Below are 23,625 nucleotides of genomic sequence, written 5' to 3' on the forward strand. Positions count from 1 at the left end.
CACTCAGGCAATACCGGCAGCAGGTGTCCTATCTCACCATGACTGCGGCGCATTGTGTTAAGAGGCTGCGCTTCAGAAGGGAGGTGGTTGCAGAGATCTGCCAGCTGCTTCACAGAGATCTGCGTCCACAGCTGATGTGCAGGACGTCTCTCTCGGTGGAAGTGAAGGTCATGGTGGCTCTGAACTTTTATGCAAGCGGCTCCTTCCAAGCCACTGCTGGGGACATAGTGAACATCTCCCAGTTCGCCGCGCATCGCTGCATCCGGCAGGTCACCGATGCGCTTTTCGCGAGGAGACACCAATTCATCTCCTTCCCCATGACCCTAGAGAGGCAGGAGCAGCGTGCAGTCGGATTTGGCAGGATTGCGGACTTCCCCATGGTGCAGGGCGCCATTGACTGCACACATGTGGCTATGCGGACACCTATCGACAATGCCAAGGATTACCGCAACCGGAAGGGCTACCATTCCCTCAATGTACAGCTGGTGTGTGACCACAGGCAGCGCATCCTAGCTGTCAATGCCCGCTTTCCAGGAAGCAGCCACGATGCATTTATCCTGCGCCAGACTACTGTGGCTGACATGTTCGAGGCACAGCCTCCACCAAGGGGATGGCTTATTGGGGACAAGGGCTACCCTTTGTGTACATGGCTCATGACCCCGCTCCGCGCACCCAGGACCCCAGCGGAGGAGGCATACAACGAAAGCCATCAAGCCAGAAGGAACATCATAGAGCAAACGATTGGCGTCCTCAAGCAATGGTTCCGCTGCCTGGATCGTTCCGGCGGATCTCTACAGTATTCGCCGGATAGAGTCTCCCAGTTCGTCGTCGTGTGCTGTATGCTGCACAACCTGGCTATCTGCAGAACTCAGGCACTGCCACCTCACGTTGCACCACCACCTCAGGAGGACGAGCAGGAGGACCATGAGGAGGAGGAGGAGGAGGAGGAGCAGTACCAGCCCAGGAGGGAGCCACAAGGTCCAAGGGCCGTCCGCCGGCGGCTTATTGAACGACACTTCTAGGCCCCCTGTCAGGGAATGGCCTGTGGCAATGAACGCACCTGAATGCAGCCGCTCCGCAAGCCCTCAGCCGGTTAACGCAACAACCACTTGAAACATGATACCTGGACATGCTGAATAAATAAAAAGCTTTATTTTACAAACTCAGGGCCCTTCCCACATGAAACAGAAAAACAGACGAGACCCCCAAAAAACAGTCAAAAACATCTGTCACTCCCACAACCTGGGGAGGACTAACAAAACTTGCCCATCCAATTGGCCTTCATCATCGGCCTTACAAAAATAAGCCCCCCCCTCCACAACACAAACACCCCCATAAAAACAAAAAATGCCTTCATCTTCGGCCTTACCAAAATAAGCCCCCCCCAGAACACAAACACCCCCATATAAAAAAAACCGCTATCACCACACTCTACTGGGTGTGCCGAGAGGGCGAGTCCTTATGCAGGCTTCTCCGGCCCCTGCCCGACCTGCTGCTCTGCCTCAACCTGGGCCCTGTGGGTGTGGCAAGGCTGGGGGAAGGCTCATGAGGGCCACAATGCGTGACGGCAGATGCCCTTGGGGGTCGGCCTAGACGAGGCCCGGCCCGGGAGGGGCCGGCTGCTGACTGCTGCAGCTGTGGCTGGCCAGTATCAGTCTCAGCAGCAGCTCGTCGCACCTTGGCTGGGGGAGTGGCAGTGTCGGCTGCACCAATGGGGGCAAGCTGGCTGATGCCAGGCACGCGCTGTTCGCCAGAGACACTGGCACTCGGCCGGGCTGGCAGTGCAGCAAGCGCAGCAATCTGGTGGAGGCCAGACCGCTGTGCTGTAGCAGGGCGGCGGGTGCCCTGGCGATGCCTCCGCGCCACAGCGAGTGTGGCAGAAGTGAGTGCCCGAACTGCCCTGGCATCAGATCTGCCAGTGTCTGGACGGCACCACTCATGGACTCGCGACTCGCGTCCTGCGCTGCCGTGAGTTGTTGGACACCCCTGTCCTGCGCTGCCGCGAGTTGCTGGACACCCCTGTCGTGTGCTGCCGCGAGTTGCTCGACCCCCCTGGCCTGTGATTCCCTGAAAGCGACCACACTATGAGCCAGGGACTCAATGGCCTGAGGCAACTGTCCCACAACCCCCATGAACTCCTTGTGGCGCCGCTCCGACGCCGCGGACATCTCATCAAGGAGGCGCACCTCCTGGGCGAGGACCGTCTCCGGACTGGAGGGTGGACTCTCCCTCTGGGGAGAAGGCCGCCGAGCTGCCCGACCCTTCCCGCGTGCCTCGACCCCACTGGGCCCAGGAACTGCCCTCCCCTGCAACACTTCCCCCCTCTGGGGAGAAGGCCGCCGTGCTGCCCGACCCTTCCCGCGTGCCTCGACACCACTGGGCCCAGGAGCTACACCCCCCTGCAACACTTCCCCCTGCCTCTCCTCCAGGCCAGACGTCTCCCCTCCATTGCCATCCCCTGGCGTGGATGAGGGTTCCCCCGATGTGCCGCCTTCCTCCTGGTCCTCGTCATCCTCCTCCTCCAAGGGCCTGGCACTCTGAGCTTCAGGGACCACCTCCTCCTCACCAGCTGAAAGCAGGAAGGCACAAGAGAAGCTTTAGAGTGAGGACAGGGCGTCAGCGAGGGAGGCATGAGTGGTGGCATTATGCGCATTGGTCGGACAGTGGGAAAGGATGTAGATCTGAAGCGCAAGGGCAACGAGAGAGGTCATGTCCTTACCAGTGGGTCCCAGTACAGGGTCCGCATCTCCAATGGCAACAGGGCCAGTCACCCGGCCACGCATGAGTCGAGCCACGCTCTCCTCCAGCTCACTGAGCGCCTGGTACTGGGGACGGCCTCCCCCAGTGGCGGACTGGCTCCTCAAATTCCGCGCCAGCTTGGCCTGCAAGAGAAAGGACGGCCTCTAAGTACAGTGTGGTGCCCTGTTGCTGTGTGCACTGCCTCCCATGGTCGAATAGCTTGGCCAGTGTGGTGCCCTGTTGCTGTGTGCACTGCCTCCCATGGTCGAATAGCTTGGCCAGTGTGGTGCCCTGTTGCTGTGTGCACTGCCTCCCATGGTCGAATAGCTTGGCCAGTGTGGTGCCCTGTTGCTGTGTGCACTGCCTCCCATGGTCGAATAGCTTGGCCAGTGTGTTAAGTGCAGAAAGTGCTATTGATGGTCATGCCAGTGCCATAGCTGCGGGAGGAGGGCTGCCCATTAAGCCTTTGAGGTCCCTTTGCCCATAATGTGAGGTGCACATGCAAGGATGAGGAGGACGCTGGAAAGGGTACTCACCTTCACCATCCGAGTGAGGTCATTGTACTTCTTGCGGCATTGGTCACCAGTCCTGGGGACATCGCTGGTGGATGACACCCTGTGGGCGATTTTCTTCCAGGCTCTCCTGTACTGCCTCCTGGGAGCCTTCTTGCCACTGTCCGGGCACAAGATCTCTCTTTTCTTTTCCAAACCATTAACCAGCACCCTCAAAGCATGCTGGGAGAAGCGCTGCGCTCGTTCACGGGCCTTCTCCATGGCTTCAGGCGCTATTTGGGTCCACCAGCAGTGTTGAGGCCTAGCTGCAGGGCTCCACTATGCAGGGCGTGGCAGCAGTCAAAGTCGACCCTTCCCCCTTTAAGAGCTGGCCGGCGTCAGGGTGTCTGCTGTCAATCAAAACATGACCTCACCTGCACTGCGCCCGGCCTCGGCGTTATCAGTCCGAATTGCCGGCTTAGCGCCTGAAGATAGCAGTGCAACGCCAGTTTCAGCGCTCGCCCAAACTCTTGGCCAAATCTACTGAATTTCGGCGAAGTGGCCTACACTTTCCGGCGGGCGCTAACTTTAGCGACTGCCCGACTTTACCGCCCCAAAAGTGGCCAGACTGAATTTCTAGGCCTATATGTTTCGCTAGTTTTTGCTCATATTCCATTTTCCATTTCTCTATCAATTTCCTGGTCGCCCTTTGCTGATTTCTAAAAATATCCCAATCCTCAGGCTGACCGTTATTTCTGGCAACTTTACAATCTTCCTCCTTTGACTTAATACTAGCTTTAATTTCTTTTGTTAGCCATGGTTTGATCTATTTTCCTTTTGGGTATTTATGCCCTAGAGGAATATATGTTCGGTGCAAACTATGCATTATTTCCTTGAATGTTAGCCAGTATGTCCACATTCATACCTTTTAGTGTAGTCTCCCAGTCTACCATGGCCAAGTTGTCCCTCATACACTTGTAGATTCCACAGTTTAGGTTTAAGAACATAGTTTCAGGCTGGAATACATCACTCTCAATCATAAAGTAAAAATCAATCATATTATGATCACTTGTCCCGAAAGGCCCCTTCACCACAAGATTATTGATTAGCCCGTTCTAACTACACATTAGCAAATCCAGAATAGCCTGTTCTCTGGTTGGTTCCTCCACATATTGATCCAGGGAACCATCTCGCATACATTCCAAGAATTTGTCCTCCACACCATTAGTGGCAAGTTGATTTGGCGAGTCATTATGTAGGTTAAAGTCCTCCATGATTACAGTATTGTCCTTGTTACATACACTTCTAATTTCTAGATTTTTACTGTGCTCCACATTACCACTCCTCTTTGGTGGCCTACACACTGCTCCCACCAATATTTTCCGCCCTTTGCTGATCCCTTAGCTCCACACAAACTGATTTTTAAAGAGGGAGTCTCTCTGTAAGTGACCCCTTTTAATGCTGGCGTCTCTCCGCGTCGGTCCAATTTTACAGAGGGAATCTCTCCGTCAGGGAGCCCTGTTAAAGAGGGAGTCTCACCATCAGTGGCCCCTGTTAAAGAGGGAGTCTCTGAGCCAGGGACCCGTTTTAAAAATGATTCTCTCCATCAGGGACACCTATTAAAGAGGGAGTCTCTCTGTCGGGGACCCCTTTTAAAGATGGTGCCTCTCCTCAGTGACCCCTTTTAAATTGAAGTCTCTCCATCAGGGACAACTATAAAAGAGGGAGTCTCCCTGTCGGTGACCCCTTTTAAAGAGGGATCTCTCCGTCAGGGACCCCTGTTTAAAGAATGATTCTCTTCATCAGGGACACCTTTTTTAGAGGGAGTCTCTGCATCAGGAATCCTTTTTTAAAGAGACAGGCCTAGAAATTCAGTTGTTTGCGCCAGCCTCTAGCGCCTTAGGAGGAGGAGATGTGGGGTGCTAAGCGGCTAGCGCCCGGGCGCAGCGCGATCTGCGCCTCTCGCCAACTTCAGTTAAGATTTAGCGGCGGCGCCAAGCCTTTGCGCGCGCTCAGCTGCGCGCGCCGATCCTGACGTCATTTCATGGTGCAACGCCCTTTGTGCGCCCCAAACCAGAAATTCAGTGGCGCCGGCCTATTGTGCGCCTGGCGCCCCTAGCGACTGGTAGAGGGGAACGGTTCCCAGTCGCTGCGGGGCGCGGGGGGCGCTAATTAAAGGGCACTCCTCCTGCAGTAGAAATGGCAGCCATTTTGCAACACTCCTTCTTTGTGAGAGACGGATCTTTGGAGAGAGACAAAGGTAGAGGGCTTTCTGGTTTGGCTCAACACTCGCACAGGTACTTGTGGCTTCAGGCCACAGCTTTGCACTTGTCTTTAACTTCAGAGCCATAGCATTGATTGGAAACATATAATGGGGGCTGCAATGGGTGGAAACGTTGGGCTTCTCCATTGCATTCAAAGGGCTCAGAGACGCCGTGAGAGAGTGCCAGTCATGGCCAGATGGAGAAGGGGCAACAGGCGTCGGCAAAGGAGGCCTTACCCACCCAGGGTATACCGCCAGCAGTTCTCATATCTGAACATGTCTGACGAACAGTGTGTTCGGAGGCTGCGATTCAGAAGGGCGGTGGTCACTGAGATCTGCCACCTGCTTCGCGGAGATCTGCAGCCACAGCTGAGGAACAGGACGTCTCTGTCGGTGGCAGTGAAGGTGACAGTGTCTCTCAACTTCTATGCCACCGGCTCCTTCCAATCCACTACTGGGGACATTTCCAACATCTCCCAGTTTGCGGTACATTGCTGCATCCGCCAGGTGACCAATGGCCTTTTCAGAAGGAGATGTCAGTTCATCTCCTTCTCCATGACCGTTGACAAGCAGCAACAGCGTGCAATGGGCTTTGCAGCATTAGCGGGCTTCCCCATGGTGCAGGGCGCCATTGACTGCACACATGTGGCTTTGCGGGCACCTCTAGAGAATGCCGAGGATTACCGCAACCGGAAGGGCTACCATTCGCTCAACGTGCAGTTGGTGTGTGACCACAGGCAGCTCACCCTAGCTGTCAATGCCCGCTTTCCAGGCAGCAGCCACGATGCCTTCATCCTGCGCCAGACTTCTGTGGCAGACATGTTCCAGGCCCAGCCTCACCCACGCGGATGGCTTCTCGGGGACAAAGGCTATCCTTTGTGCACCTGGCTGATGACCCCGCTCCGTGCGCCCCGCACCCCTGCTGAAGAGGGATACAATGACAGCCATCAAGCAACCAGGAACATCATTGAGCAAACAATCGGCGTCCTGAAGCAACGGTTCTGCTGTCTGGATCGTTCTGGAGGAGCCCTACAGTACTCGCCTGAGCGAGTCTCCCATTTCGTTGTCATGTGCTGCATGCTGCACAACCTGGCTATCTGCAGGACTCAGCCACTGCCACCAGACATTGGAGGACCACCAGAGGAGGAGGAGGACCAGCACAGGAGGGAGGCAGAAAGTGCAAGGGCCACCCGTCGGCGGCTTATTGCACGTCGGTTCTAGGCCCCCTCTCAGGGAATGGATGGCACAAGATGAATGTCGCCGCTCCACAAGCCCGCAGCCGAGCAGGGCAACCAGGACTTCCAAAAGAAAGCATGGACAGTGCAATTTCAGAAAATTTATTACTTTGATACCTCTGTGCCCTTCCCACATAACAAACTAATGGAGAGAAGCCCCCACCACAAAACACAAATAGACCAATCTCGGCCTTTCCAAAAAAACAAATAGACCAGTCTCGGCCTTTCCAAAAAAACAAATAGACCAGTCTCGGCCTTTACAAGTAAAACAAAGACACCAGTATCAGCCTTTACAAGTGAAACAAAACATTTGGCCACACCTTCTACTTTTTCCCCCGCAAGGGTGATGCGTTTCGCATCCATGACTGGCCCCTGCCCGCCCTGCAGCTCCTCCTTAATGGGACCCCAGTGGCTGCAGCAAGGCTGGGTGAAGGCTGCTGAGGGTCAGATGGTGAGATGGCAGATGCCCTTGGGGGTCGGCCTGGACCAGCTCTGGGACTGGAGGGGCCGGCTGCTGACTGCTCCAACTCTGCTTGGGCGGCAGCAGTCTGTCCAGCGGCTGGTGGCAGCTGCAATGGAGGAGTGACAGTTTCGGCTGCAGGAATGCTACCAACCTGACAGATCACAGGTACTCCCTGGTCGCCTGATACATTGGCACTCGCACAGGCCAGCACTGCAGCATGCGCAGCAATCTGCTGAAGCACAGACTGCTGGGCTGCTGCGGCGCGGCGAGTGCCCTGGCGATGCCTGGCCAATCCAGCGAGGGTGGCAGCAGTTAGTGCCCGTGTGGCCCTGGTCTGTGTCCGCATGACACCAGCCAGTGAATGCACGGCACAACTGAGCACTTGGCTAGAAGCCGCCTGTGCTGCCTGTGTAATGAAGACATACCCCTACAACACAAGGTGGATAACTTCTTGTTTGCCTACCGGAATGCGACACATGCGGTTACCGACCAAACTCCAGCCATGATGGTCTTCAATCGAAGACTACGATGCCGCTTGGATTTGGTTAAGCCAAACATCAGAAGAGATGTGGAGAACAGGCAGTTTCAGAATATGAATGAAAGGCCGACCAGGAGTTTTAAGATAGGTCAACCAGTTTTGGCCCGAGACTACCGCACAGAGAAATGGCAGCCAGGCACGATCTGTACACGGCAAGGACCTCTAATGTATACCGTGGACGTTGGAGTGAGCATTGTAAGATGCCATGCTGACCAGATTCTAGAGTCATTGGAAAACGTCAATTCCACACCACGATCCGATACACCTGGTGATGAAACCGAAGTACCAATTGCATCTACCTCAGAATCAGGAATATTGGAAGCAGACGAACCCAACAACGACGTTGATTCCGAATCAACTCTGCCAGAAGAACCTGACACCCCAAAGAGGCGTTATCCGGACAGAATCAGGAAGCCTCCTCAAAGACTGAACTTATAATTGCTTAACTTCAGATAATGTATATGGCAACTGTAATTGTAAATATGTTATTTAATTATTAATCGAATGTTATGCACTGTTTAGCTAAAAGGGGAGGAATTGTAGTGTATGTACTTTGCAGAAGGAACTATATTCTGCAGCCCCTGTATACTGCAGTACCAGTAGTGACCACCCCTGTATATAAGCCTGTGTAGTAACTTTGCATAGTTAGTTCCAGTTTGTCTCCACTCAGTAAAGACCTGTTATAACCAACTCCTGCAGTCCGTGTCACAATTACACACGGACATAATATACGCTCTACCCTATCATGGGCTCGACCCACCCATTTAATCTCCTCCCACAGTCCATGTACACTCTCCCTATCATGGACTCTACCCACCCATTTAATCTCCTCCCAGAGTCCATGCACACTCTCCCCTATCATGGGGTCTACCCACCCATTTAATCTCCTCCCGCAGTCCATGTACACTCTACCCTATCATGGGATCTACCCAGCCACTTAATCTCCTCCCACAGTCCATGTACACTTTACCCTATCATGGACTCTACCCACCCATTTAATCTCCTCCCACAGCCCATGTACACTCTCCCCTATCATGGACTCTACCCACCCATTTAATCTCCTCCCACAGTCCATGTACACTCTCCCCTATCACGGACACTACCCACACATTTAATCTCCTCCCACAGCCCACACTCTCCCCTATCACGGACTCTACCCACCCATTTAATGTCCTCTCACAGTCCATGTACACTCTCCCCTATCATGGACTCCATCCACCCATTTAATCTCCTCCCACAGCCCATGTACACTCTCCCCTATCATGGACACTACCCACACATTTAATCTCCTCCCACAGCCCATGTACACTCTCCCCTATCATGGACTCTACCCACCCATTTAATCTCCTCTCACACCCCATGGACACTCTCCCCTATCATGGACTTAACCACCCATTTAATCTCCTCCCACAGCCCATGTACACACTCCCCTATCATGGACTCTACCCACCCATTTAATCTCCTCCCACAGCCCATGTACACTCAATTCAATTCAATTCAATTCAAATCGCTTTATTGGCATGACAAGGTACATCTTATGTTGCCAAAGCATCGAAAAACATTTATGGTTGAACACATAAACGCAGATCTATCCATACAGTGTATAAACAGATATATCCCTGAGTGTATAAATATACATTCATATAATTTGTATATATTCTTTTTTTCAGATTTAATGGTTGTCCCTCTGTTTATAGCAAGCTGTAACATAGTGTACCGCTAAGGTTACACAATTTCTCTGTTGCCCTAGTAGGTATGGGAGTTTTTGGTCGTCATTCAAATTTCTGAATTCAGGGCATATTTTTGTGAATTTTGTGTAGAAATTCTCCCTGATATCCTGATATTTTCCACAAGCTGTGAGGAAGTGCATCTCTGTCTCCACCACTCCCTGACTGCAGTGATAGCATATCCTGTCCTCTCTTGGCAGCCGGGTCTGCCTGTGTCTGCCTTTTTCGATCGCCAGGCTATGTTCGCTAAGTCTGTACATTGTCAAGGTTTTTCTCAGTTTGCTATCCTTTACCATGGTCAGGTATTCAGCCATGTTGTATTGTTTGTTTAGGGCCAAGTAGCAATTGAGTTTGTTTTGGGTTTTTGTTGTCTCTGCCCAATATGACAGATATTTTTCCTTTTGCTTAGTGACAATTGTGTTGGGTCGAGTTCTCTGTGCTACGATGTCACTGTCCTGGGGCTGGTTATTGTTAGTAGTGTTAGTAGTTACTTCATTGAGTCCCAGTACTAGTTGAATGAGGGTATTCTTCTTTATGGTCCTCTATTGGCATTTAAGGGCTTCGGAATGATAGCAGTGGGGGTTACTCATTTTTAGCAGTTTCCAAAATTTGGTGGCTCTTTTTTGGATAGTAATTATTAACGGATATTGGCCTAGTTCTGCCCTGCATGCATTGTTTATGGTTTTTCTTTGGGTTCGGAGGATACTTTTACAGAATTCTGCATGTAGGATCTCAATGGGGTGTTTGTCCCATTTTGCGAATTCTTGTTGTGTTAGTGGTCCCCACAACTCACTGCCATAGAGTGCAATTGGTTCAATTACTGATTAAAAAATTTTGAGCCAAATGCTGATTGGAATTTCTATTTGCATTGATTTTTTAATGGCATAGAAAGCCCTTCTTGCTTTCTCTTTCAGTTCATTCACAGCCAGGTGAAAATTTCCCGTAGAACTGATTTTTAAGCCCACCTATGTGCAGTCATAGACTCTACCCACCCATTTAATCTCCTCCCACAGCCCATGTACACTCTCCCCTATCATAGACACAACCCACCCATTTAATCTCCTCACACAGCCCATGTACACTCTACCCTATCATGGACTCTACCCACCCACTTAATCTCCTCCCACAGTCCATGTACACTCTTCCCTCTCATAGACTCTACCCACCCATTTAATCTCCTCCAACAGCCCATGTCCACTCTCCCCTCTCATAGACTCTACCCACCCATTTAATCGCCTCCCACAGCCCATGTACACTCTACCCTATCATGGACTCTACCCACCCATTTAATCTCCTCCCACAGTCCATGTACACTCTCCCCTATCACGGACACTACCCACACATTTAATCTCCTCCCACAGCCCACACTCTCCCCTATCATGGACTCTACCCATCCATTTAATCTCCTCCAACAGTCCATGTACACTCTCCCCTATCATGGACTCCATCCATCCATTTAATCTCCTCCCACAGCCCATGTATACTCTCCCCTATCATGGACTCTACCCACCCATTGAATCTCCTACCACAACCCATGTACACTCTCCACTATCATGGACTCTACCCACTCATTTAATCTCCTCCCACAGCCCATGTACACTCTCACCTATCATGGACTCTACCCACCCATTTAATCTCCTCCCACAGCCCATGTACACTCTCCTCTGTCATAGACTCTACCCACCCATTTAATCTCCTCCCACAGCCCATGTACACTCTCCCCTATCATGGACTCTACCCACCCATTTAATCTGCTCACACAGCCCATGTACACTCATATCCTATCATGGACTCTACCCACCCATTTAATTTCCTCCCACAGTCCATGTACACTCTCCCCTATCGCGGACTCTACCCACACATTTAATCTCCTCCCACAGCCCACACTCTCCCCTATCACGGACTCTACCCACCCATTTAATCTCCTCCCACACTCCATGTACACTCTCCCCTATCATGGACTCCATCCACCCATTTAATCTCCTCCCACAGCCCATGTATACTCTCCCCTAGCATGGACTCTACCCACCCATTGAATCTCCTCCCACAGCCCATGTACACTCTCCCCTATCATGGACTCTACCCACCCATTTAATCTCCTCCCACAGCCCATGTACACTCTCCCCTATCATGGGCTCTATCCACCCATTTAATCTCCTCCCACAGCCCATGTACATGTACACTCTCTATCCTATCATGGACTCTACCCACACATTTAATCGCCTCCTACAGCCCATGTACACTCTCCCCTATCATGGACTCTACCCACCCATTTATTCTCCTCCCACAGCCCATTAGCACTCTCCCCTATCTTGGACTTAACCACCCATTTAATCTCCTCCCACAGCCCATGTACACTCTCCCCTATCATCGACTCTACCCACCCATTTAATCTCCTCCCACAGCCCATGTGCACTCAATTTAATTCAATTCAATTTCAATTCAAATCGCTTTATTGGCATGACAAGGTACATCTTATGTTGCCAAAGCATCGAAAAACATTTATTGTTGAACACATAAACGCAGATCTATTCATACAGTGTATAAACAGATATATCCCTGAGTGTATAAATATGCATTCATATAATTTGTATATACTCTTTTCTTAGATTTAATGTTGTCCCTCTGTTTATGGCAAGCTGTAACATAGTGTGTCGCTAGGGTTACACAATTTCTCTGTTCCCCTAGTAGGTATGGGAGTTTTTGGTCGTCATTCAAATTTCTGAATTCAGGGCATATGTTTGTGAACTTTGGGTAGAAATTCTCCCTGATATCCTGATATTTTCCACAAGCTGTGAGGAAGTGTGTCTCTGTCTCCACCACTCCCTGACTACAGTGAGAGCATATCCTGTCCTCTCTTGGCAGCCGGGTCTGCCTGTGTCTGCCTTTTTCGATGGCCAGGCTATGTTCACTAAGTCTGTACATTGTCAAGGTTTTTCTCAGTTTGCTATCCTTTACCGTGGTCAGGTATTCAGCCATGGTGTATTGTCTGTTTAGGGCCAAGTAGCAATTGAGTTTGTTTTGGGTTTTTGTTGTTTCTGCCCAATATGACAGATATTTTTCCTTTTGCTTAGTGACAATTGTGTTGGGTCGAATTCTCTTTGCTACGATGTCACTGTCCTGGGACTGGTTATTGTTAGTAGTGTTAGTAGCTACTTCACTGAGTCCCAGGACTAGTTGCTTGAGGGTATTCTTCTTTATGATCCTCTCTTGGCATTTCAGGGCTTTGTAATGATACCAGTGGGGGTTGCTCACTTTTAGGTGTTTCCAAAATTTGGTGGCTCTTTTTTGGATAGAAATTATTAATGGATATTGGCCTAGTTCTGCCCTGCATGCATTGTTTATGGTTTTCCTTTGAGTTCGGAGGATACTTTTACAGAATTCTGCATGTAAGTTCTCAATTGGGTGTTTGTCCCATTTTGCAAATTCTTGTTGTGTTAGCGGTCCCCTCTCATAGACTCTACCCACCCATTTAATCTCCTCCCACAGTCCATGTACACTCTCTCCTACCACGGACACTACCCACACATTTAATCTCCTCCCACAGCCCACACTCTCCCCTATCACGGACTCTACCCACCCATTTAATCTCCTCCCACAGCACATGTACACTCTCCCCTATCACGGACTCTACCCACCCATTTAATCTCCTCCCACAGCACATGTACACTCTCCCCTATCACGGACTCTACCCACCCATTTAATCTCCTCCCACAGCACATGTACACTCTCCCCTATCACGGACTCTACCCACCCATTTACTCTCCTCCCACAGCACATGTACACTCTCCCCTATCATGGACTCCATCCACCCATTTAATCTCCTCCCACAGCCCATGTATACTCTCCCCTAGCTTGGACTCTACCCACCCATTTAATCTCCTCCCACAGCCCATGTACACTCTCCCCTATCATGGACTCTACCCACCCATTTAATCTGCTCACACAGCCCATGTACACTCATATCCTATCATGGACTCTACCCACCCATTTAATTTCCTCCCACAGTCCATGTACACTCTCCCCTATCGCGGACTCTACCCACACATTTAATCTCCTCCCACAGCCCACACTCTCCCCTATCACGGACTCTACCTACCCATTTAATCTCCTCCCACACTCCATGTACACTCTCCCCTATCATGGACTCCATCCACCCATTTAATCTCCTCCCACAGCCCATGTATACTCTCCCCTAGCATGGACTCTACCCACCCATTGAATCTCCTCCCACAGCCCATGTACACTCTCCCCTATCATGGACTCTACCCACCCATTTAATCTCCTCCCACAGCCCATGTACACTCTCCCCTATCATGGGCTCTATCCACCCATTTAATCTCCTCCCACAGCCCATGTACATGTACACTCTCTATCCTATCATGGACTCTACCCACACATTTAATCTCCTCCTACAGCCCATGTACACTCTCCCCTATCATGGACTCTACCCACCCATTTACTCTCCTCCCACAGCCCATTAGCACTCTCCCCTATCTTGGACTTAACCACCCATTTAATCTCCTCCCACAGCCCATGTACACTCTCCCCTATCATCGACTCTACCCACCCATTTAATCTCCTCCCACAGCCCATGTGCACTCAATTTAATTCAATTCAATTTCAATTCAAATCGCTTTATTGGCATGACAAGGTACATCTTATGTTGCCAAAGCATCGAAAAACATTTATTGTTGAACACATAAACGCAGATCTATTCATACAGTGTATAAACAGATATATCCCTGAGTGTATAAATATGCATTCATATAATTTGTATATACTCTTTTCTTAGATTTAATGTTGTCCCTCTGTTTATGGCAAGCTGTAACATAGTGTGTCGCTAGGGTTACACAATTTCTCTGTTCCCCTAGTAGGTATGGGAGTTTTTGGTCGTCATTCAAATTTCTGAATTCAGGGCATATGTTTGTGAACTTTGGGTAGAAATTCTCCCTGATATCCTGATATTTTCCACAAGCTGTGAGGAAGTGTGTCTCTGTCTCCACCACTCCCTGACTACAGTGAGAGCATATCCTGTCCTCTCTTGGCAGCCGGGTCTGCCTGTGTCTGCCTTTTTCGATGGCCAGGCTATGTTCACTAAGTCTGTACATTGTCAAGGTTTTTCTCAGTTTGCTATCCTTTACCATGGTCAGGTATTCAGCCATGGTGTATTGTCTGTTTAGGGCCAAGTAGCAATTGAGTTTGTTTTGGGTTTTTGTTGTTTCTGCCCAATATGACAGATATTTTTCCTTTTGCTTAGTGACAATTGTGTTGGGTCGAATTCTCTTTGCTACGATGTCACTGTCCTGGGACTGGTTATTGTTAGTAGTGTTAGTAGCTACTTCACTGAGTCCCAGGACTAGTTGCTTGAGGGTATTCTTCTTTATGATCCTCTCTTGGCATTTCAGGGCTTTGTAATGATACCAGTGGGGGTTGCTCACTTTTAGGTGTTTCCAAAATTTGGTGGCTCTTTTTTGGATAGAAATTATTAATGGATATTGGCCTAGTTCTGCCCTGCATGCATTGTTTAAGGTTTTCCTTTGAGTTCGGAGGATACTTTTACAGAATTCTGCATGTAAGTTCTCAATTGGGTGTTTGTCCCATTTTGCAAATTCTTGTTGTGTTAGCGGTCCCCTCTCATAGACTCTACCCACCCATTTAATCTCCTCCCACAGTCCATGTACACTCTCTCCTACCACGGACACTACCCACACATTTAATCTCCTCCCACAGCCCACACTCTCCCCTATCACGGACTCTACCCACCCATTTACTCTCCTCCCACAGCACATGTACACTCTCCCCTATCACGGACTCTACCCACCCATTTAATCTCCTCCCACAGCACATGTACACTCTCCCCTATCACGGACTCTACCCACCCATTTAATCTCCTCCCACAGCACATGTACACTCTCCCCTATCACGGACTCTACCCACCCATTTACTCTCCTCCCACAGCACATGTACACTCTCCCCTATCATTGACTCTACCCACCCATTTAATCTCCTCCCACAGCCCATGCACACTCTCCCCTATCACGGACTCTACCCACCCATTTAATCTCCTCCCACAGCCCATGTACACTCTCCCCTATCACGGACTCTACCCACCCATTTAATCTCCTCCCACAACCCATGCACACTCTCCCCTATCACGGACTCTACCCACCCATTTAATCTCCTCCCACAGCCCATGTACACTCTCCCCTATCACGGACTCTACCCACCCATTTAATCTCCTCCCACAACCCATGCACACTCTCCCCTATCACAGACACTACCCACCCATTTAATCTCCTCCCACATCCCATGTACACTCTCCTCTATCACAGACTCTACCCACCCATTTAATCTCCTCCCACAACCCATGCACACTCTCCCCTATCACAGACTCTACCCACCCATTTAATCTCCTCCCACAGCCCATTTACACTCTCCCCTATCACAGACTCTACCCACCCATTTAATCTCCTCCCACAGCCCATGCACACTCTCCCCTATCACGGACTCTACCCACCCATTTAATCTCCTCCCACAGCCCATGTACACTCTCCCCTATCACGGACTCTACCCACCCATTTAATCTCCTCCCACAGCCCATGCACACTCTCCCCTATCACAGACTCTACCCACCCATTTAATCTCCTCCCACAGCCCATTTACACTCTCCCCTATCACGGACTCTACCCACCCATTTAATCTCCTCCCACAGCCCATTTACACTCTCCCCTATCACGGACTCTACCCACCCATTTACTCTCCTCCCACAGCCCATGTACACTCTCCCCTATCACGGACTCTACCCACCCATTTAATCTCCTCCCACAACCCATGCACACTCTCCCCTATCACAGACTCTACCCACCCATTTAATCTCCTCCCACAGCCCATTTACACTCTCCCCTATCACGGACTCTACCCACCCATTTAATCTCCTCCCACAGCCCATGTACACTCTCCCCTATCACAGACACTACCCACCCATTTAATCCCCTCCCACAGCCCATGTACACTCTCCCCTATCACGGACTCTACCCACCCATTTAATCTCCTCCCACAGCCCATGTACACTCTCCCCTATCACGGACTCTACCCACCCATTTAATCTCCTCCCACAGCCCATTTACACTCTCCCCTATCACAGACTCTACCCACCCATTTAATCTCCTCCCACAGCCCATTTACACTCTCCCCTATCACAGACTCTACCCACCCATTTAATCTCCTCCCACAGCCCATGCACACTCTCCCCTATCACGGACTCTACCCACCCATTTAATCTCCTCCCACAGCCCATGTACACTCTCCCCTATCACGGACTCTACCCACCCATTTAATCTCCTCCCACAGCCCACACTCTCCCCTATCACAGACTCTACCCACCCATTTAATCTCCTCCCACAGCCCATGTACACTCTCCCCTATCACGGACTCTACCCACCCATTTAATCTCCTCCCACAACCCATGCACACTCTCCCCTATCACAGACTCTACCCACCCATTTAATCTCCTCCCACAGCCCATGTACACTCTCCCCTATCACAGACTCTACCCACCCATTTAATCTCCTCCCACAGCCCATGCACACTCTCCCCTATCACAGACACTACCCACCCATTTAATCTCCTCCCACAGCCCATGTACACTCTCCCCTATCACAGACTCTACCCACCCATTTAATCTCCTCCCACAGCCCATGCACACTCTCCCCTATCACAGACACTACCCACCCATTTAATCTCCTCCCACAGCCCATGAACACTCTCCCCTATCACAGACTCTACCCACCCATTTAATCTCCTCCCACAGCCCATGTACACTCTCCCCTATCACGGACTCTACCCACCCATTTAATCTCCTCCCACAGCCCATTTACACTCTCCCCTATCACGGACTCTACCCACCCATTTAATCTCCTCCCACAGCCCATGTACACTCTCCCCTATCACGGACTCTACCCACCCATTTAATCTCCTCCCACAGCCCATTTACACTCTCCCCTATCACAGACTCTACCCACCCATTTAATCTCCTCCCACAGCCCATTTACACTCTCCTCTATCTTTGGCCGTGATTTTGCCAGTGGAGGTGGGGTCGCGGTGGGAGCGCTGATTGGCGGGTTCCGGTCCCACTCCTGGCTGCATCCGTTCTGTAAAAAGGATTTTCCGTTAACAGAACTTGTTAAACCCGCCCTTGGGGGTTCCCGGCCAATTAAAAGGAAGCGTGTCTGATGATGTCATTTGATGACTCATCATCAGCCGGTTTCCTTAAAGGGGCCACGGCCACTTTGATTTTGACAGTTGTGCTGTCAGTGTTCTGCAGCATTCAGGTGCTGCAAACACTGACAATCACTGCACAGAGGTGCGCGGCTGCACCTAGGCTCTCTCATGACTCCCTCCATATGCTTATGGAGGGAGTCACAGCACGCAGGGAGGTTCTCTTCCCTCCCAATGGGCGGAAGAGACCGGCCCAGGAGACCAACGCAGCCTGGTTGCACATTGCATAGGAGTACACAAGCAGGGATGTGTCAGGAGGACAAGGCTGCAGTGGTGCAAACCTTTCAATGATCTCAGTAGATCACGATACGTTAGTACAAAGCCACACTCAACCTCATCCTGCTTTGCCACTCATCACATCCCCATCACTCTGCCTTCCCTACCCTACTCCTGCACATCCTTACTCACACCAACTTACCTTGTACCTCCACCCATGCCTCTCTATCTACATTATCACATCCCCATCTCACTAGCCATCCCTCACACTCACCCTCATCCTAGTCCAATCATACCAACTAACACAGAAGGGTAGGCACTTGGGTGTTTTATGCAATGTTCATGTAAATTTTCGGTTAATGTGTTGTCAAACATTGAAATCTTTATTTTCAACACTTTGCCTTATTGGACAGATCTGTGCTCGCCTTTGGAAGTGTCTTAGTGAGTTGCAGTGAATGGTGAGACATAACGGTATCCCCCGCAATGGTGATGAGTATGAAAGGAACGGCTTGGTCATTGTAGGAATGCTTTATGGTGATGGTGTGGGGTGGTGTTAATCTGGTGCATCATGTGGCAGCCAGGGTGTACAGCGTCAAGTGAAGTAAATCTGGCCATGGTAAGGCCATTGCTGGCCTCCCGGGCAGCAATGTGGTCGGGTGCTGATGCCCTGTGTCCTGTGCAGCATCAGGTGATTGCGGAGAAGGTTGGTATTGTTGTTGGTGATGTTGGTGTGCCTGGTGAAGTTGGTGCTGGGGCTGATCGTGGAGGGATTCAGAGGACCAAGGTGAGATTTTTTCAAGGGCACCGATGTTGCTGGAATAGATGGCAGCTGAAGTTGAGATGACAGAAGTGATCTGTCAATGGTAAGAGAGCTTGATCCAAGGAGGTGACAGTGGATAGAGAGCTTACTCCAAACACTTCCAAACTGCATACAGCTCAAAAGTGTCCTCCAAGCCCTGACAGCTCAAGCTTCTGACACTGGAAAGTGACCAGCTGTGAAATGGTAGCTTTCAGGCCACTTTTGCAGCCCTCACCTATTCACAGCATAGTTAAAATGTGGTTAAATAGAAATAGGCTGGCAAAATAGTAGTTAACAAGCACTTAACAAGCAGTTAAATATCTTAAATGCCTCCCCCGCCGCTTGGTGTCTGGTCTGTTCTGAAATCACAGACCTGACACTTTGGAAACTTACATGGAGGCGGGTTCCCAACCCGCTGTCAATCATTTCGATTTTGACAGCAGACCCGCCTCCAAACACACCCTCTGAGCGCCGGCAAAACTCAGCCCATGGACTCGACCCACCCGTTTAATCTCCTGAGGGGAAGAACTGCAATTCTCTCTGTCCAAAATGTTAATGAATCAAAGCTCTAGAATGTTCAATGCAACCTCACATCCTCCATTCTTAATGCTGACGTGAAAATTCCACAATCCCATCATATTCCACACAACATTTCATTGTCCTTCACTTTGCCCCTTGTACTGGTGTCTCTGCCAGGTTTCCACTGCTCCATCTGGTTTGAAGAATACTGAGCTGACAGCACAGATAAATTACCTTGTGAGATAAACAAGACGGTGGGCACCTCTTAACATATTAAGGAGGCAAGAGAGGAAAGTTTGAATCATTTAGATTCAAAATATCCTTTCTTGATGGGATGACAAAAACAATACAGCTCAGCTTTCAAACTTCTGTCAGGAAGGATATTGCCAGTCTACGCAGCTCAGTGCAAAGTTGTGTGTTATGACCATGCCAGGCCACAAGATGGTGATGTGGGATTTAATAATGAGCGAGGTTTTCAGTGTAATCAGCTGAGGAACAAAACAACAACCCTTCTTGGCAACCAAGCGGGTGATTAGGCAAAGCCATGTGAGTTCAGGCCTTGCGCCATTTTTCTTATTGATTCATCGAGTTATGTGGAACTAGGTTTTCCACAGCAGGTGTCAGTATTGCCAACTCTCGCGAATCCATCGTGAGAGACGCGGTTTCGGAGTGAAACATAGAAGATAGGAGCAGGAGTAGGCCATTCGGCCCCTCGAGCCTGCTCCGCCATTCAACGCGATCATGGCTGATCATCCAAATTCAGTACCCGGTCCCTGCTTTCTCCCCATATCTCTTGATCCCTTTAGCCTTAAGAATTATATCTAACTCCTTCTTGAATATATTTAATGAATTGGCCTCCACTGCCTTCTGTGGTAGAGAATTCCACAGGTTCACCACTCTCTGGGTGAAGAAATTCCTCCTCATTTCTGTCGTAAATGGCTTACCCCTATCCTTAGACTGTGACCCCTGGTTCTGGACTCCCCCTGCTGGCGAGGTGACAGCGTGGCCACCGATCCACCTGCTCCTGCTCCTATTTCTTATGTTCTTGTGTCAGAAAGAAAGCATCACTCGCGATGGAACGCCTAAATCTCGGCACACGCGCTTTGCGCATGCGAGAAGAAGAAATACGCTGATTGATGCTGTTAGTGAAATCACAAACAAGTTCTTTTGCATTTGAAACTTTGCTGAAATGCCTGCCAGAGGAAATCTTTATCACGGCATTTACGTCATTGCACATCGTGACCAGAGCAATACACCTTCTGTTGGCTACCATATATGCCTTTAATCTCTGATTCCAACCTACTGACCTATCAGTGGTCATTAACAGCAGTCTTCTAGAAGCCCTTTCAAAGCTGACAAATTTCTGCCTTCTAGTAAACCAGAGACGATTATCAAATAAAATTTGACAGCAAGCCACATAAGTAGATATTAGGGCAGGTGACCAAAAGCTTGGTCAAAGAGGTCAGTTTTAAGGCGCGTCTTAAAGGAGGAGAGGTTTAGGGAGGGAATTCCAGAGCTTAGGGCCCGGGCAGCTGAAGACACGGCCGCCAATGGTGGAGCGATTAAAATGGGGAATGCGCAAGTGGCCAGAATTGGAGGAGCGCAGAGATCTCGGAGGGTTTTAGGGCCGGAGGAGGTTGTGTTCTGGAATGAGTGACGGTCTGGCCTTGCATTGTGTCATCAAAAACTACGAACAGGCTCAGCAATTTGAACAAGGCAGGTTGGTAAATGCCTTCAGAAAAAGTGATCGGTAGCAAACTGATTTAAATAACTTGGTGAAATACACAAAGAGCTGTCAATTTTTTTTATTTGTTCCCGGGATGTGGGCGTCGCTGGCAAGGCTGGCATTTGTTGCCCATCCCTAGTTGCCCTTGAGAAGGTGGTGGTGAGCCGCCTTCTTGAACCGCTGCAGTCCGTGTGGTGAAGGTGCTCCCACAGTGCTGTTAGGGAGGGAGTTCCAGGATTTGGACACAGCGATGATGAAGGAACAGCCAATATACTTCCAAGCCAGGACGTTGTGTGACTTGGAGGGGAACTTGTTCCCATGCACCTGCTGCCCTTGTCCTTCTAGGTGGTAGAGGTCACGGGTTTGGGAGGTGCTGCCGAAGAAGTTCAGGCGAGTTGCTGCAGTGCATCTTGTAGATGGTACACACTGCAGCCACGGTGCGCCGGTGGTGGAGGGAGTGAATGTTTAAGGTGGTGGATGGGGCGCCAATCAAGCGGGCTGCTTTGTCCTGGATGGTGTCGAGCTTCTTGAGTGTTGCTGGAGCTGCACTCATCCACGCAAGTGGAGAGTATTCCATCACACTCCTGACTTGTGCCTTGTAGATGGTGGAAAGGCTTTGGGGAGTCAGGAGGTGAGACACTCACCGCAGAATACCCAGCCTCTGACCTTTGCTGGTTACCACTTTATTTATGAGGCTGGTCCAAGTAAGTTCCAGTTAAATTAAACACATTTGAACAAATCCCAAAAGATGTCTGCATTTGAATTCAAAATGTTTGGTCATTCAGAGTAAGGTCCCTCTGCAATGTTCCATTAAATACTCACAGTTCACACAGCATAATCAGCTGACACCTGTAACAGTGGTATCAGCTAGGGCCTGATTTTTGAGAGTGAAGCTGGTTTTAAACCTCTTATGTACTGGACAGAATTAAAGAAGCCTATACTAAAAACGCTTCATTTTTTTTATCATAACCTCGATACTATCTCAACCATTTCCCCAGGAAGCAAGGATCCAAGGCCTATACAGTATTATTCCACTGCTTTAAGTTAAGTGTCAGCCATGGCTCAGTGGGCAGCATTCTCGCCTCTGAGCCAGAAGGTTGTGGGTTCTAAGTCCCACTCTAGAAACTTGAGCACAACAATCTAAGCTGACACTCCAGTGCAGTGCTGAGGGAGCGCTGCACTGTCGGAGGTGCTGTTTTTCGGCTGAGACATTAAAACAAGGCTCCGTCTGACCCCTCAGGTGGATGTAAAAGATCCCCATGGCACTGCTTGAAGAAGAGCAGGGGAGTTTTCCCCAGTGTCCTGGCCAATATTTATCTCTCAACCAACAACACTGGCCATTTATCTCATTGCTGTCTCTGGAATCTTGCTGTGCACAAGTTGGCTGCCACGAATTCCCGACATTACAACATTGACCACACTTCAAATTGTACTTTATTGGCTGTAAATCGCTTGGGACGTTCTGAGGTGCTATATAAATGTGTGTTCTATCTTTCCGCTTTACTTATTCCCCTATAATGGGAAATGACTACCTCTGTCTGCTGTTGACAGTGAAATGGAGAATAGCTTTAAGAAGAATGTGTCTATGATTTTACTATCAATCTATGGCCAATTTTCCTTCACAATGTCTGTTTAATTGATTCAGCAACAACAATGTGTATTTATATAGCACCTTTAACGTAGTAAGACGTCCCAAGGCGCTGCACAGGAGTATTATAAGACAAAGAATTTGACACCGAGCCACATAAGGAGAAATTAGGGCAAGTGACCAAAAGCTTGGTCAAAGAGGTCAGTTTTAAGGAGCGTCTTAAAGGAGGAAAGAGAGGTAGAGAGGTGGAGAGGTTTAGGCAGGGAATTCCAGAGCTTAGGGCCTAGGCAACCATCTTCAAAGTAGTTAACAACCCGTCTGAAAAAGAAACATTCATCAAAACTGCTGCAGGCAAAGAGAGGACAAATGGGGATAGAAATTACTTCGCTGGACCAAAGTGGGTGCCACAAAGTTCAATTCTGCAGCTCGACGTTCCTTGCTGGAAGCGCGCCTGACATCATATTGGTTTGGGTGCTCAAAAGGTATCCTTGGTGGTCACCAGCAACAAACACAGGCATCAGTTACCTGTTCTAGTGCTACTAGAGGTGGCTCCCCAGTGGCTACAGCTTGGGAGGTGGAAGGTTGCTGAATCTCCAGTGAGAGTCCTTGAGATGGCCATAGTGGACCACCTCAAGGAGCTGTGACCGGTGGTGACTGCTGGGACTCGGCTTCAGCTGTCCCAGGTGGCTGTCTGGCACCAACAAGGGCACTGGTTGAAAGGCCTGTGGGGAGCAGGCGTGTTGTCCTCCTGAGAGAGGACAGCAGGTGCCTCTCCCATGGAGCCAATGCTATTCTTAAGCTGTTGAGCCTCAGCACTATCACTGCTCTGCGCAAGAAGAGAGTGCAGGTGTGCTGGGAGGCTCTTGAAGCATCTATCCATGCTCTCCTTCAGGTTTTGCTTTGAGGACATGAATGTCAGGGTAGAATAGAGTGTGAAAGGTGGCAGAGGTGTGAGCAGGTGAAGGAAGTAAGAGTGAGGAGAGTAGCAGATGTAGAGTGTTGCAGTTGGAGCAGAAGGAAGTGGAGTAAAGTGTGCTGCAG

Source organism: Somniosus microcephalus, unplaced genomic scaffold (genome assembly GCF_052327205.1).
Source record: "Somniosus microcephalus isolate GS21.2 unplaced genomic scaffold, FLI_Smic_1.0 unresolved_chr6, whole genome shotgun sequence".
In the NCBI taxonomy this organism is placed as follows: domain Eukaryota; kingdom Metazoa; phylum Chordata; class Chondrichthyes; order Squaliformes; family Somniosidae; genus Somniosus; species Somniosus microcephalus.